Below are 16166 nucleotides of genomic sequence, written 5' to 3' on the forward strand. Positions count from 1 at the left end.
TAAATATTAAGAAATAACATTCATGTAAATAAACACTGCTAAAGATCTTTCAAAAATAACAATTAAAAGTATTCAAATTCCTGGTGACTGAAAGTCAAGTTTTTATGAAAGAACAATTATTGAGAACTTTGAAACACTTAAGTAACTAGGACAACAGACTAATCAAGAATATGGATACTAACAGAGTGTGCTAGCTAGTATTTTCAAAATTATATTTCTTCTGAAGCAATACATGCTAATGAATATTAACATAATATTACAAAGAATAATAAAAATTAGATTATATTACAGTTCTGCTTATTTATCCCACTACCTCAAAATTTCACAAAGGAAAAACTCTAAAACCATATTCTGCAATATCCATGCTAATACTCATCCAGAAATAACAAAATATAAAGCAAATACGATCAATAAAAGGGGTATGCAAAAATATTTTGCTTCTTCATTACATTCAGTTGAAATTTACCAATTAGTATACAAAATATGTAGCATGGTGATTATACAATATTGACAATATTATAATACCAAAATTTTAAAAATAGTAAATTTGAAGTATAATAATTAAGCTTTTAAATAAAAATTTATATTCTTGTATTTCAGATATGATATTGGAACTTTACTTCAAGTACCAATTTAAATTATTTGTAAATGTGCATATGGCCAATGTTGTGCTGATTTAACAACCAGCACCCAGGTAGGGACGTTCATGTGCATGTGTGTGTGTGTGTTGATGTGCACATGCATATATGCTGCTCACAAAAATAGAGGATATTTTATCACTTCATATTCATTTTGGAAATATCCCCTAATTTTTGTGAGCAGTATATTTGTGTGTATATACACAGGTTTATGCTTTAGTTTATTATATATCTTAATATAAATGGATATACAGGATGCATAGTACGAAACACTCAGATAATAAGATATTCAATACTCATTATTGTAAATTCTATTGAGTCAATATATTCTCACAGAATGCTTTCACTTATTTTTACTGAACTCTTGTATCCATAATACACATATGGTTGAAACTAAGGAGTAAGTGAAATTTTAATATGAACACGGGCTAAGTATTTTTGTTTGTTAGAGAGAGTAGATGAAAGTGAGAATTTCACTCATTTGTCAAGAGTAAATTTTTTCTGATTATAGTAAATATGAGAAAAAGTACTTTAATATTTTGTGCTGTTCACAATGTAAAGGTTGAAGATACAACAAACTTTTAAGCTTTAATCTGCATTATTAGTCTAGAGCAGGAGTCAAAACTTTTCCTTGTAGGGTCATATAGTAAATACAGTGTGTCCGTAAAGTCATGGTGCACTTTAGACCAGTCACAGGAAAGCAACAAAAGATAGAAATGTGAAATCTGCACCAAATAAAAGGAAAACCCTCCCAGTTTCTGTAGGATGATGTGGCAGCATGTGCGCATGCGCAGATGATGATGTCACACCATGTATACAGCAGAGCAGCCCACGGCCATGCCAGTCGAGATGTGGACGGTACAGAGGAAAGTTCAGTGGCTCGCTAAATTAGAATCCGTGACCAAAGTGCAACATGAATATCAGTGCGTTTATAACGAAGCGCCACCACATAGGAATAACATTACTCGGTGGGATAAGCAGTTGAAGGAAACCAGCAGTTTGGTGGAGAAACCCTGTCTGGTAGGCCATCAGTCAGTGACGAGTCTGTAAAGCAGCGGTTTTCAACCTGTGGGTCGCGACGCCAGCGGGGTCGCCTAAAGCCATCGGAAAATACATAATGCATATCAGGTATTTACATTCTGAATCATAACTGTAGCAAAATTACAGTTATGAAGTAGCCACCAAAATTATTTTTTGGTTTGAGGTCACCGCAACATGAGGAACTGTATTGTGGGGTCACGGCATTAGAAAGGTTGAGAACCACTGCTGTAAAGGCTATACGGGATAGCTACCTAAGGAGCCCTAAAAAATCTGTGCGTGAGCCCACATTGAAGTGCACTGAATAGGTATGAAACTGGGAGAGTTCTCCTTTTATTTGGTGCAGATTTCACATTTCTGTCATCTTTTGTTGCTTTCCTGTGACTGGTCAAAAGTGCACTATGATTTTACAGACACATTGTATTTTATACCTGAGGGTGATATAGTCTCATCACAACTATTCTATCTGCCACTGGAGTGTGAAAATGGTCATAGACAATACAGAAATAAATGAAAAAGGCTGTATTCCAATAAAACTTTATTTACAATTTAGGCAGCCAGACAGATTTGGGCTATGGTATATATGTATAGTTTGCCAAATCCTGGTGTAGATAATCAACAAAACAATAAATCAAGTCCTTATATGTAGTCTGCCAATTTATGTGGTGTAAATAGTTCTCCTTTCAAGCTGCCAGCATAAAATGGCTGAAATATAGAGTTGGGAAGAAATATGCTGTAGCACATTACTGTATGGTAGTTCTACCATAGTTACAGCAGGTATAAAGAACCTCAGAAGCACAGATAATAGTAAAATGCAAAATAATTAAGACTTATGAAGTTTGAATGTTTATTACCTTTGTTCTATCAAAACTTGGTTTAATTTGTTAAATAACAATTTTAACATGGCTGTTTAACAAATGTGCCACAAAATCCTTGAAAATTTAACAATCAGTTCTTGCAAGCCTTTACTAGTTAGATCTAACAAACCAGTATCTGTGTTTAATAAAATTCAAATCTGGTCTTGTCACTCCTTTATTTTAAACGCGTAATGGCACTACACAGATATTGAAATAATGTTCCAGGTCTTTATATTGGTGTCCAAGGCTCTATAATATTGGGCTCCCCATTCATTGCTTTAGCTTCATATCTTTCCAGTATTCCTCACCACCCTCCTCTTCAGCTAGAATAAACTTCTTTTAGTTCAAACATGTTGCTATTTTTCTTTTTTTTTAATTTTTTATTTATTTATTCATTTTTAGAGAGGAGAGAGAGAGAGAGAGAGAGAGAGAGAGAGAGAGAGAGAGAGAGATATGGGGGAGGAGCTGGAAGCATCAACTCCCATATGTGCCTTGACCAGGCAAGCCCAGGGTTTCGAACCGGCGACCTCAGCATTTCCAGGTCGACGCTTTATCCACTGCGCCACCACAGGTCAGGCCGCTATTTTTCTATTTAATTAATTTTAGAAAGAGAGGAAGGGAGAGAGACAAAGAGAGAGAAACACATTGACTTGCTCCTCCACCTATTCATGCTGTCACTGGCTGGTTGACCCTTCTCTGTGTTCTGACTGGATGGAACCTGCAACTTCAGCATGTTGGGACGACACCCTAACCAACTGGGCTACCCAGCCAGGGCCCATGTTTTTCTTTTTCACTTCTGCTCTTCACACATGCTATTCCTTTTGCCTTTCCTTGACTAACTCCTACATATTGTTAAGGTCTCAGCTTAATCATTCCTTAGTTGGCCTTCTTTGAACCATTACTCTTATACTAAATTTCCACTACAGTGTCCTATATTTCTCCTCAATCATAGCACTATTCCTACTGAATTGTCCTTGTGTGTTTGTTTATATCTTTTCCTAAGAGAAAACCCCTTGAGGACAGTGATCTCTCCAACAGCCAGTTCCACCTTGCAACGATGTGAGTGACCATCTAAGAAACCTTACCTTCTTGTGTGAGTTAGACCTTCAGATGGCTGTGGCTTCATGAACCAGAACCACTTAGTTGAGCTGCTCCTGAATTTCTGACCCCATAGAAACTCTGTGGTATTGGTGCTAACTGCCATTTCAAGCCACTAAATTTTACAGGTAATTTATACTCTGCTAATTTTATATAAACAATATATCAATCAAGTATAAAAACAAAAATTTAGACATCACTTTCCCCTAATCCTCTCCCTCTCCAATCTATCTAATCACCAAGTCTTATTGTTCTTCAGAAAAGTATATCTTCTTTTTTTTTCTTCAGAAAAGTATATCTTTAATTTGATCTATTTCTCTTTAGTTTAACTGCCAATTCCTGGGCTCAAGCTAGCACCTCTGTCCTGTACTATTATAAGCGATGATCTCACATCAGATCTTTTTCCAACCCTACCTCAAACCCATTTTCACACACAGTGGCATGTGGTTATTTTTAAAAAATAATTACAGTAATTGCTTCAAGCAACATCCCCTAATAAATGCTAAAATTACTTGCTGAAACATTAAGAATATTTGTAGAGCCTCAAAATAATTTCCTCCGAAATATTTAACTCTTGTGGTGGTTTTAGCATATGTCCACAAATTCTTTGATACTCCTTCCTTCAGGAAGTGTATCTTAATGGTCTTGCCCCACCTTGAACCATGGGCTGGACTTACTAACTTGCTTGCAATAAAGTCTGAGAAGAAATATCTTTGTAGTTGAGAAAGCTGGCAGATACCAACTTAATCAAATGACCAAGGTTAACAGCACTAGAGATAAAAAATATCTAGAAGTAATAAAACATGCCCCTGATATGATGTGATTAGGACACTTCATCTCTGTGTTCTTTCCTAAAATACTTCAGTCTAAGCATAAGAAAACATCAGACAATCCAAAATTCTACCAAATATCTGATGGGCATTCTTTAATAGTAAATGTATCATATAATTAAAGATAAGAAAACACTGAGAAACTGTCACAGGTCAGAGGAGATTAAGACATGATGGGAAAATCTGAATAAAATCTATAGTTGAGTAATAACATTGTGTCAACATTCATTTCTTAGCATCAATAAATGTACCATGGTTATACAAGACATTAACATTAGGAGAAATTGATTAAAGGGTATATGTGAATTCTCTGTACTATCTTTGCTACTTTTCTTTAAATATAAAACTATTTCCAAATCAAAAGTAAAAAAAAAAACTGAAGCAAATGTAGTAAAACAAAATATATATATATTGCTTTCCTATTTAAAATCTTTCATTGCCTCCAATAGTACTTAGGAGTAAAAACCCAAACTAGTTACCATGGACTGGAAAAATCTACACAGTAAGATGTAGAGTCCCAGCCTACCTCACTGGCTTTGTCTCGTTAAGCTTTCCATTACATCTGAGCCTCAACCACCAAGTTCTTTCCTGCTTTGAGGTCTTGAATTCTGACCCATTCACGCAGCGATCTTCCCCCTGGCTCTTCGTAAGGCTGATTCTTTCCTACTCTTTAGGTTTCAGCTTGAACACCACCTTCTGGTACTGGACCTTATTTACCACTTCCCCTTAACTCCCAGTTCACAGTCTATCATTAGTAACGATCTTACCTATTTTTACTTATTATCTCACTCAACATTATATCCACCTTTTTTTTGTTTTGTTTTTTTGTATTTTTCTGAAGCTGGAAACGGGGACAGTCAGACAGACTCCCGCATGCGCCCCACTGGGATCCACCCGGCACGCCCACCAGGGGGCGACGCTCTGCCCACCAGGGGGTGATGCTCAGCCCCTCCGGGGCGTCGCTCTGTTGCAACCAGAGCCACTCTAGCGCCTGGGGCAGAGGCCAAGGAGCCATCCCCAGCACCCGGGCCATCTTTGCTCTAATGGAGCCTCGCTGCGGGAGGGGAAGAGAGAGACAGAGAGGAAGGAGAGGGGGAGGGGTGGAGAGGCAGATGGGCGCTTCTCCTGTGTGCCCTGGCCGGGAATCGAACCAGGGACCCCTTGCACGCCAGGCCGACGCTCTACCACCGAGCCAACCGGCCAGGGCTATATCCACCTCCTTCACTACTGTATCTTCATTTCCTAAAAGAGGAACTGACAAATAGAAGATGCCTAAATATTTGAAGAATACATAAGTAGACACTATCATTCTCTGAAATCTCATAATCCCACTACCTTCCAACCCTATTTGAGAATCACTGTCCTAGAATATGTAAATGACATCTATTTAAAACAAAAAGATTTGCCTATACACTTTGTAAGTTAATACAAAACAGGTACTATAATGCTCTGCTGCTGGTCAAAGTATAAAATAGTACAACACTAAGGAGGGTAATCTGGTAAAACTTACGAAAAGTACAATTATATTTACCCATTGACCAAACAATAAAATTTACATGAATTTATTCTATATGGAAGTGTAGATATAGATATAGTTCTATAAATCTGAAATTAGATATGACATAAGGTTATTCACTATACTCTGTTATGGTAGCAAAACACTGGGAACAGGCCATGTGTTCATCAATAAAGACCTAGTTAAGTATACGAGGCTACATCCATGAAATGGATAACAATATACCTTAGAAACTAATGAGGAAACTCTTCAAGGACTGATATTTAAAGTTCTACAACACATATCACACAAAATAACAAAAAGCAGAATATATAGTAAGCTAACTTTCATGCAAAAGAGTGAAGAGGAAAAAATATGTACTTTTACTTATTAGTATTTGCCTAAAAGAAACTCTGAAAGTACATATCAAAAAATATTAAAAGCAGAGAGACAAGATGGCGCTGGAGTAGGCGAACGTACCAGCATCTACCTCCCAGAACCAATGTGGATTACAAACTAATTTTATGAACTATCAACTGGAAAAACCAACTTTGGACTAAACTAAAAGGACTCTTCAACCCAGGAACGCTGAAGAAGCCACCCAGAGACTGGTAGGAAAAGCAGAAACGCGGAGAGGGCTGCCTAGCTTCTCGGAGCGAACGGCAGCAGGGAGAGACTCGCGTGGTGGGAAGTGAGTTTAGCAGAGGGGAAAGGGCCCTGAGCCCCAGGAACAAAGCCCCAGCCTGCAGCCCCAGAGCCCAGAAGAAGCATAAGGACAGTATTTAGCTGGAAACAAGTCAGGATACTGTTTGTGAGAGAGTCTGATTTCTCAGACCCAGGATCCTTCTTAAAGGGACCACGCAGAACATCTCTCTCACAAACACTCACCCAGGGCTCCTGGAGACGGAGGGAGAGGGGAGAGAACCACAGTAACAGGAAGAGAGTGCAACCTAGGAGGCATAGGGAGAAACATTTTTGGGAGATAGCCACTCTAACCCCTGGGACGAGTCACTCCCCAAAGCTGAAGTGAATATTTCCCCCGGAAACAGCAATACCAGCAAAGGAAAGCAGGAGAGCAGCCAAACAAGCTCCCCCGCGGCACTCAGAGCAGAGTCGCATAGAAGGAGGGAGCTTTCGGGTCTACGGTAGTGAGTCTTAGGGTCCGAGCTGCGACGCCCCCACCCACGCGGCTGAGGGCACACCGGAGAGCGGGCGGCAGCGGGAGACAAAAGCGCGGTTCTGCTGGCAGGGGCGGAAGCCGGCTGGCCACCAGTGGGCTCAGGTGTGAGCTCAATCTTGCCCGGCTAGGGAGAAGGGGGCGTGCAAAAGCGGCTAAGCTCAGCTGCCGGCAGCCTGTAATCCAGCCTCCGGGAGAAGGGCGGGAAACCCAGAAAAGGTAGAAACCAGCCCCGGAGCAAGGGCAGAGGGGCACATCCCTGCCCCGCCTGTGCAACCCAGGCTTGCGGTCTGACTTGGTAGCAGGCTCCTCCCGCGGGGGTGGAGCCAAAAGCCCAGAAGAGGCGGAGTTCCGCTACGAAGCTGAGCTTGGGCACGCAGCCTTTCCTGGTGGTAGAGCCAAGGCTAGCAGCTGTTCCTTGAGTGGGATCATCCTGCAAACGCAGGGCGAAAGCTCGGAAACAGGCTGAGACCCGCAGCTGAGCAAAGGTGCTCGCCAGTGCCCTCAGGACCGAGCATAACGTCACACACGGGGGCGGGGCAAAGGCCAAGGCCACCAACCCTTGTGCACCTGAGCACGTGATCACAGCCACTCTCGTGAAGAGAAAATGCGGAGGCAGAGAAATACAACACAAATAAACCAAGAGAAATCCCCAGAAAAGGACCTAAGTGAATCAGATATAACCAAATTACCAGATGCAGAGTTTAAAATAACGATTGTTAGGATGCTCAAAGATATTAGAACCACCATAGATGGCCATTACGAAAACCTAAATAAAGAGATAACAAATATAAAAAAGGACATTGAAATAATAAAAAAGAATCAGACAGAAATGACAAATACAATATCTGAAATAAAGAATACAATGGAAGGAATTAAAAGCAGGATGGATGAAGCAGAGAATCGAATCAGTGAGTTAGAGGACACAATAAATAAAGGCATGGAAGCAGAGCAGAAAAAAGAAAAGAGACTCAAAAAGTCTGAGGAAACTCTAAGAGAGCTCTGTGACAACATGAAGAGAAATAACATCCGCATCATAGGGGTTCCTGAAGAAGAAGAGAAAGAACAAGGGATAGAGACTTTGTTCAAACATATTATAGCAGAAAACTTCCCCCAATTAAGGCAGGAAAATATTTCACATGTTCAGGAAGCACAGAGAACTCCATTAAGGAGAAATCCAAAGAAACCAACACCAAGACACATCATAATTAAATTACCAAAGCTAAATGATAAAGAGAAAATATTAAAAGCTGCTAGAGAAAAAAAGACAATCACCTACAAAGGAGCCCCCATAAGGATGACTTCTGACTTCTCAACAGAAACACTTGAGGCCAGAAGGGAATGGCAAGAAATATTCAAAGTAATGCAGAATAAGAACCTACAACCAAGACTACTTTATCCAGCAAGGCTATCATTTAAAATTGAAGGAGAAATAAAAAGCTTTACAGACAAAAAAAAACTAAAGGATTTCACTACAACCAAACCAAGGCTGCAAGAAATGCTAAGGGACCTGTGGTAAACAGATCAAAGGAAAAAAAGAATATAGCAAAAGAGAAAAACAGTTTTAAAGAAAAAAATGGCAATAAACCATTACATATCAGTAATAACCTTAAATGTTAATGGATTAAATGATCCGATCAAGAGACATAGGGTAGCTGCGTGGATAAGAAAACAGGACCCATACATATGCTGTCTACAAGAGACACACCTTAAATCAAAAGATGCACACAGACTGAAGATGAAAGGATGGAAAAAAATATTTCACGCAAATGGAAATGAAAAAAAAGCTGGGGTAGCAATACTTATATCAGACAAAATGGACTTTAGAACAAAGACCATAGTTAGAGATAAAGAAGGTCACTACATAATGATAAAGGGAGCAATACAAAAGGAAGATATAACCATTATAAATATCTATGCACCTAATATAGGAGCACCTAAATATATAAAGCAGACTTTGATGGACTTAAAGGGCGAGATCAACAGCAATACTATAATAGTAGGAGATTTCAATACCCCATTAACATCATTAGATAGGTCCTCAAGAAAGAAAATTAACAAAGAAACAGCAGACTTAAAGGACATATTAGATGAACTCGATTTAATAGATATCTTCAGAACCTTTCACCCTAAAAGAACAGAATATACATTCTTTTCAAGCGCTCATGGGACATTCTCTAGAATAGACCACATGTTAGGGCACAAAAGCGGGCTCAACAAATTTAAGAAGATTGAAATCATATCGAACACTTTCTCTGATCACAATGGCATTAAACTAGAAATCAACCACAATAGAAAAATTGAAAAACATTCAAACACTTGGAAACTAAATAGCACGTTATTAAACAATGAATGGGTTAACATTGAGATCAAAGAAGAAATTAAAAAATTCCTAGAAACAAACGATAATGAGCATACATCAACTCAAAATTTATGGGACACAGCAAAAGCAGTCCTGAGAGGGAAGTTTATAGCATTACAGGCATACCTCAAGAAGCTAGAAAAAGCTCAAATTAACAACTTAACCCTGCATCTAAAAGAACTAGAAAAAGAACAGCAAGTAAAGCCCAGAGCTAGTAGAAGGAAGGAAATAATAAAGATCAGAGCAGAAATAAGTGACATAGAGGCTAAAGAAACAATACAGAGGATCAATGAAACCAGGAGCTGGTTCTTTGAAAAGGTAAACAAGATCGATGAACCCTTAACAAGACTCACCAAGAAAAAAAGAGAGAGGACTCAAATAAATAAAATTAGAAACGAGAGTGGAGAAATAACAACTGACACAACAGAAATACAAAATATTGTAAGAAAATACTATGAAGAACTGTACGCCAAAAAACTAGACAACCTAGATGAAATGGACAAATTCCTTGAATCATATAATCTTCCAAAAATCAATTTGGAAGAATCAGAAAACCTAAACAGACCAATTACAACAAATGAGATTGAAACAGCTATCAAAAAACTCCCAAAAAAGAAAAGTCCTGGGCCTGATGGCTTCACAAGTGAATTCTACCAAATATTCAAAGAAGAACTAACTCCTATTCTTCTCAAGCTATTTCAAAAAATTCAAGAGGAAGGAAGACTTCCAAACTCCTTTTATGAGGCGAGCATAATTCTGATTCCAAAACCAGGCAAAGACAACACAAAAAAAGAAAATTATAGGCCAATATCCCTGATGAACTTAGATGCAAAAATCCTCAATAAAATATTAGCAAACCGGATCCAGCAATATATGGAAAAAATCATACACCATGATCAAGTAGGATTTATTCTTGGGAGGCAAGGCTGGTACAATATTCGCAAATCAATCAATGTGATTCATCACATAAACAAAAGAAAGGAGAAAAACCACATGATAATTTCAATAGATGCAGAAAAAGCATTTGATAAAGTCCAGCACCCATTCATGATCAAAACTCTCAGCAAAGTGGGAATACAGGGAACATACCTCAACATGATAAAGGCCATCTATGACAAACCCACAGCCAACATAATACTCAATGGGCAAAAATTAAAAGCTATCCCCTTAAGATCAGGAACAAGGCAGGGTTGCCCCCTTTCACCACTCTTATTCAACATAGTTCTGGAAGTCCTCGCCACAGCAATCAGACAAGAAAAAGAAATAAAAGGCATCCAAATTGGAAAAGAGGAAGTAAAACTATCATTATTTGCAGATGACATGATATTGTATATAGAAAACCCTAAAGTTTCAGTCAAAAAACTACTAGACCTGATAAAAGAATTTGGCAAGGTGGCAGGATATAAAATCAATACTCAGAAATCAGAGGCATTTTTATACACTAATAATGAACTGTCAGAAAGAGAAATCAGGGAATCAATCCCCTTTACCATTGCAACCAAAAAAATAAAGTACCTAGGAATAAATCTAACCAAGGAGATTAAAGACTTGTACTCAGAAAATTATAAAACATTGATAAAAGAAATCAGGGAAGATACGAATAAGTGGAGGCATATACCGTGCTCATGGTTAGGAAGAATAAACATCATTAAAATGTCTATATTACCCAAAGCAATTTATAAATTCAATGCAATACCAATTAAAATACCAATGACTTACTTCAAAGACATAGAACACATATTCCAAAAATTTATATGGAACCAAAAAAGAACACGAATAGCCTCAGCAATCCTGAAAAGGAAGAAAAAAGCAGGAGGTATCACACTTCCAGATATCAAGTTATATTATAAGGCCATTGTACTCAAAACAGCATGGTACTGGCATAAGAACAGGCACATAGATCAATGGAACAGAACAGAGAACTCAGAAATAAACCCACAGCTCTATGGACAACTGATATTTGACAAAGGAGGTAAGACAATACAATGGAGTAAAGACAGCCTCTTCAACAAATGGTGTTGGGAAAACTGGACAGCTACCTGCAAAAAAATGAAACTAGACCACCAACTTACACCACTCACAAAAATAAACTCAAAATGGATAAAAGACTTGAATGTTAGCCGTGAAACCATAAGCATTTTAGAAGAAAACATAGGCAGTAAGCTCTCTGACATCTCTCGCAGCGATATATTTGCTGATTTGTCTCCACAGGCAAGTGAAATAAAAGACAGGATAAATAAATGGGACTTTATCAAACTAAAAAGCTTCTGCACAGCTAAAGACAATAAGAACAGAATAAAAAGACAAACTACACAATGGGAGAATATATTTGACATAGCATCTGATAAGGGGTTAATAACCAAAATTTATAAAGAACTTGGAAAACTTAATACCAGGAAGACAAACAATCCAATCCAAAAATGGGCAAAAGAAATGAATAGACATTTATCCAAAGAGGACACACAGATGGCCAATAGGCATATGAAAAAATGTTCAACATCATTAATGATTAGAGAAATGCAAATTAAAACCACAATGAGATATCACCTCACACCAGTCAAAATGGCGCTCATCAATAAAACAACACAGAATAAGTGCTGGCGAGGATGTGGAGAAAAGGGAACCCTCCTGCACTGCTGGTGGGAATGCAGACTGGTGCAGCCACTGTGGAAAACAGTATGGAGATACCTCAAGAAATTAAAAATCGAACTGCCTTTTGACCCAGCTATACCACTGGTAGGAATATACCCCAAGAACACCATAGCACTGTTTGAAAAGAAGAAATGCACCCCCATGTTTATGGCAGCATTGTTCACAATAGCAAAGATTTGGAAACAGCCCAAGTGTCCATCAGAGGATGAGTGGATTAAAAAGCTTTGGTATATATATACTATGGAATACTACTCAGCCATAAGAAATGATGACATAGGATCTTTTACAACAACATGGATGGGCCTTGATAACATTATACTGAGTGAAAGAAGTAAATCAGAAAAAACTAAGAACTATATGTTTCCACACATAGGTGGGACATAAAGATGAGACTCAGAGACATGAACAACAGTGTTGGGGTTACAGGGTGGGGGGAGGAGAGGGAGGGGGTTGGGGGAGGGGAGGGGCACAAAGATCATGGCTTTTCAGCATTTGCCATATTCCCCCCTTAATCTATAGACAGACAGCAAATATTTACGTATGGTGTTCCCCCTATAAAGACTGCTGTCTTAGGGACAAATGCTGACAAACTATTTCAGCAGTTCCTCCTTCTTCAAAGTCTTATATGTAAACATAGAGCTCCATGTTTCATAGGACATTCTCAAGCTCACTCCATGCTCCCTGGTGCTTTAGCACAAGGGAATGACCTCCCCCCCTCTTTTATTTTTTATTTTTTTGTATTTTTTTTTATTTTTTTTTTGTATTTTTTCTTTTATTTATTTATTTTTTGTATATTTCTGAGGATGGGGATGGGGAGGCAAGCAGACAGACTCCTGCATGCGCCTGACTGGGATCCACCTGGCATGCCTACCGGGGGGGAATGCTCAGCCCATCTGGGATGTTGCTCTGTTACAACCGGAGTCATTCTAGCAACTGGGGCGGAGGCCATGGGGCCATCCTTAGTGCCCAGGGTGGATTTGCTCCGGTGGAGCCTTGGCTGTGGGCGGGAGGAGAGGGACCAGGAGGGGGGAGAGGGGGAGGGGTGGAGAGGTAGATGGGCGCTTCTCCTGTGTGCTCTGGCCGGGAATCGAACCCGGGAATTCTGCACACCAGGCCAATGACTCCGACGGGTCTACCATATCATGCTTTTAACTTAAAAAAAAAAAAATTTACATTTCTTTTGAAAGCTGATGAACAGGAGACACCAAATCTACCTTCTTTTTAGATCTAGCTAATAACACTGTTCTGTCTTTTTTCCAAATAGCTCCAGATATATGGAAAAGATTCATATAGGCGGATGGGGATCCTCAAACCCCTCAGCGAGATCTTCTGAGAATGGCTTTTAAGATACCTAGAGGCAGAAAAAGCCCAATAGAGATCAGGGGGAACTACCAGCTTTTAGGATACACCCTTAAAGGCTCCAGCACCCCAAAGGGGTCTCATAGGATGCCATCTGGGTCCTGCTTCAATAGTGGAAAGGAAGGTCATTGAGCTAAAGCCTGCCAGGCTTACACACCTCTGCTGTGAGAAAACAGGGACACTGGAAGGTAGGCTTCCCCCTCGCCCCTCTAAGGGAGGGTTCAGTCTCTTCCAGGCCTGCTCCAGCCACCTATGACCTAACCTTGCCCAGAATGCTGGGGTTTGCCACTGAAGGCTGAAGGTGCCCAGGGCCGTCGACCCCATCTACGACACTGTGGATGAGCCTAGGGTATTTCTTCCAAGAAGCAGGTAAACTGATCTCATTTGCACAAGGGCCACTTAACTATGTTTTGCCTGAATAGTCAGGTTCTTTATTCTTCCCTCAAAGATCTCTGTTGTAGGTGTTGATAGTCCTATTTTCTGCTGATTTGCTTAATATATAGTGATTCCTTTATTCCTCCTACCTCAATGCCCCACTCATATTTCAGGCTGGGACCTACTCTTAATTTAGAGCTCTCTTTCCTCCTTTTGCCAACTTGTATTATGAATTTACCTTTGCCACCCAGCTTAGTGTATCCCAAGGTTCTCTTTACCAGGCCACAGTCACAGAGCTCCAGGGAAAAGCAACCTGGTCTCAACTCTCCAGGCAGAGGAGAACAGAAGCTCCATATCCACGCATGCTGCAAATGGCTTTTTCCAGTCTACCTGAATCATTACCAGCTAGAAGCAGCGGTCATTGGGACTTGGACATGAGCTGCAAAGTACAGAATGGTGACAACAATTCCAGTGCCATACGGACTTTTCCTGTGGGGAACTTTCCTGGACTCCTGCTCCCTGTGACAGCTCCTAACAGACTGAACTGTGGTTGGGTTGCATTTTTCAGGGATTTGGCATGGTGAGGGGGCCAACTTGGACTTGGGGAACATGTTAAGGACACTACTCATTTATGGATTCTTGCTGTATTGGCCAAGAGTTTGCTTAAAGGCTTTTAATCACTGTAAAAAAAATAGAGGACTAGATGAAGAAGACGGGGCACATATACACCATGGTATATTATTCAGCTAGGAGAAATGGTGACAATGGATCACTTATAGCGGAATGGTGGAGTCTTGGTAGCATTGTGCGGAGTGAAATAAGCGAATCAGAAAAAAACAGGAACTGCAGGATTCCATACATTAGTGGGACATAAAAGCGAGACTGAGAGGCATGAACAGGAGTGTGGTGGCTAAGGGGGGTGGGGGGAGGGAAGGAGGGAGAGGGGGAGGGGAGGGGGAGGGGTACAGAGAGAACTGGAAGGAGGGTGGCAGAGGACGATCTCTCTTTGGGTGATGGGTATGCAACATAACTAAACGACAAGATAACCTGGAAATGTTTTCTTTGAATGTATGTACCCTGATTTATTGATGTCACCCCATTAAAAAAAAAAAATAGTGTTAAAAAAAAAAAAAAAATATTAAAAGCAGCCTGACCAGGTGGTGGCGCAGTGGATAGAGCGTCGGACTGGGATGCGGAGGACCCAGGTTCGAGACCCCGAGGTCGCCAGCTTGAGCACAGGCTCATCTGGCTTGAGCAAAGCTCACCAGCTTGGACTCAAGGTCACTGGCTCGAACAAGGGGTTACTCAGTCTGCTGAAGGCCCACAGTCAAGGCACATATGAGAAAGCAATCAATGAACAACTAAGGTGTCACAATGAAAAACTGATGATTGATGCTTCTCATCTCTCTCCGTTCCTGTCTGTCCCTATCTATCCCTTTCTCTGACTCTCTCTCTCTGTCACTCTCTCTCTGTCTCTGTAAAATAAATAAATAAATTTAAAAGCATTACCTGGGAAAAATAAAAGAAGTATGTGGTAGATTCAGGAAGAGAATGAGGTAGAAGCAAACAGGAGAGTTATAATATTAATATTGTAATCATAGCAAAACACTTTGATTGACTTTCCTCACTTAACATTATTTATTACAGAATTTTACAAGTTGGTATAGAAATTAATATGTTTTCACATGAATATATATTAAATATATAATATATATAATATATAAGTAGAGAATCTAAAAGTCTTCCTATAATCTTCAAATTTCAATTTATATAGAAAATCCCACAGTCTCATAACTGAAACCTTTGGGACCAGGTGTGTTATGAAATTTTAGGTATTTTAGATTTCAGAAATTTAATATGGTATATAAACCATACATTAGTCTTATCCAGTGGTTCTGAGGCAGCATCCATAATGAAACAGTATACTCAGTGCTCAACACCATGAAGCAGTGAAATAGAAACACCCATACCACCTGGGATAAACAAAAATGATAAATGGCCATATTTCAATTCAAATCTGGTTTTGCTTCCAAAGGAATTTGTGTAAAATTTATGAAAACAACCTTTGGGTTTTATAGTGTTTGGAATTTTCATATTGGGGATCATGGACATGTACTATTTCATCTTTCAGTGGGAACATTCAAATTCAGTTACAGAGGGAAAATAACATTAATGTTAAAACAATATCCGGACATTTTAAATAAGTGAAAACTAAAACTACCTACCAACAAATAATAAAGTATAATCGTATAAAACAAAATGAAAATTAATCAGGGTTATACAAT

At 39.4% G+C, this 16166-nt stretch overlaps 1 protein-coding gene across 5 annotated transcripts in view; it reads right to left on the reverse strand.

The window, feature by feature from the left end:
• The window catches only part of EVI5 (ecotropic viral integration site 5), a 269819-nt gene that overhangs the window by 77784 nt on the left and 175869 nt on the right, over positions 1-16166 (reverse strand). The window lies entirely within an intron of this gene.

The sequence above is a fragment of the Saccopteryx bilineata genome, chromosome 3, assembly GCF_036850765.1.
Source record: "Saccopteryx bilineata isolate mSacBil1 chromosome 3, mSacBil1_pri_phased_curated, whole genome shotgun sequence".
NCBI lineage: Eukaryota > Metazoa > Chordata > Mammalia > Chiroptera > Emballonuridae > Saccopteryx > Saccopteryx bilineata.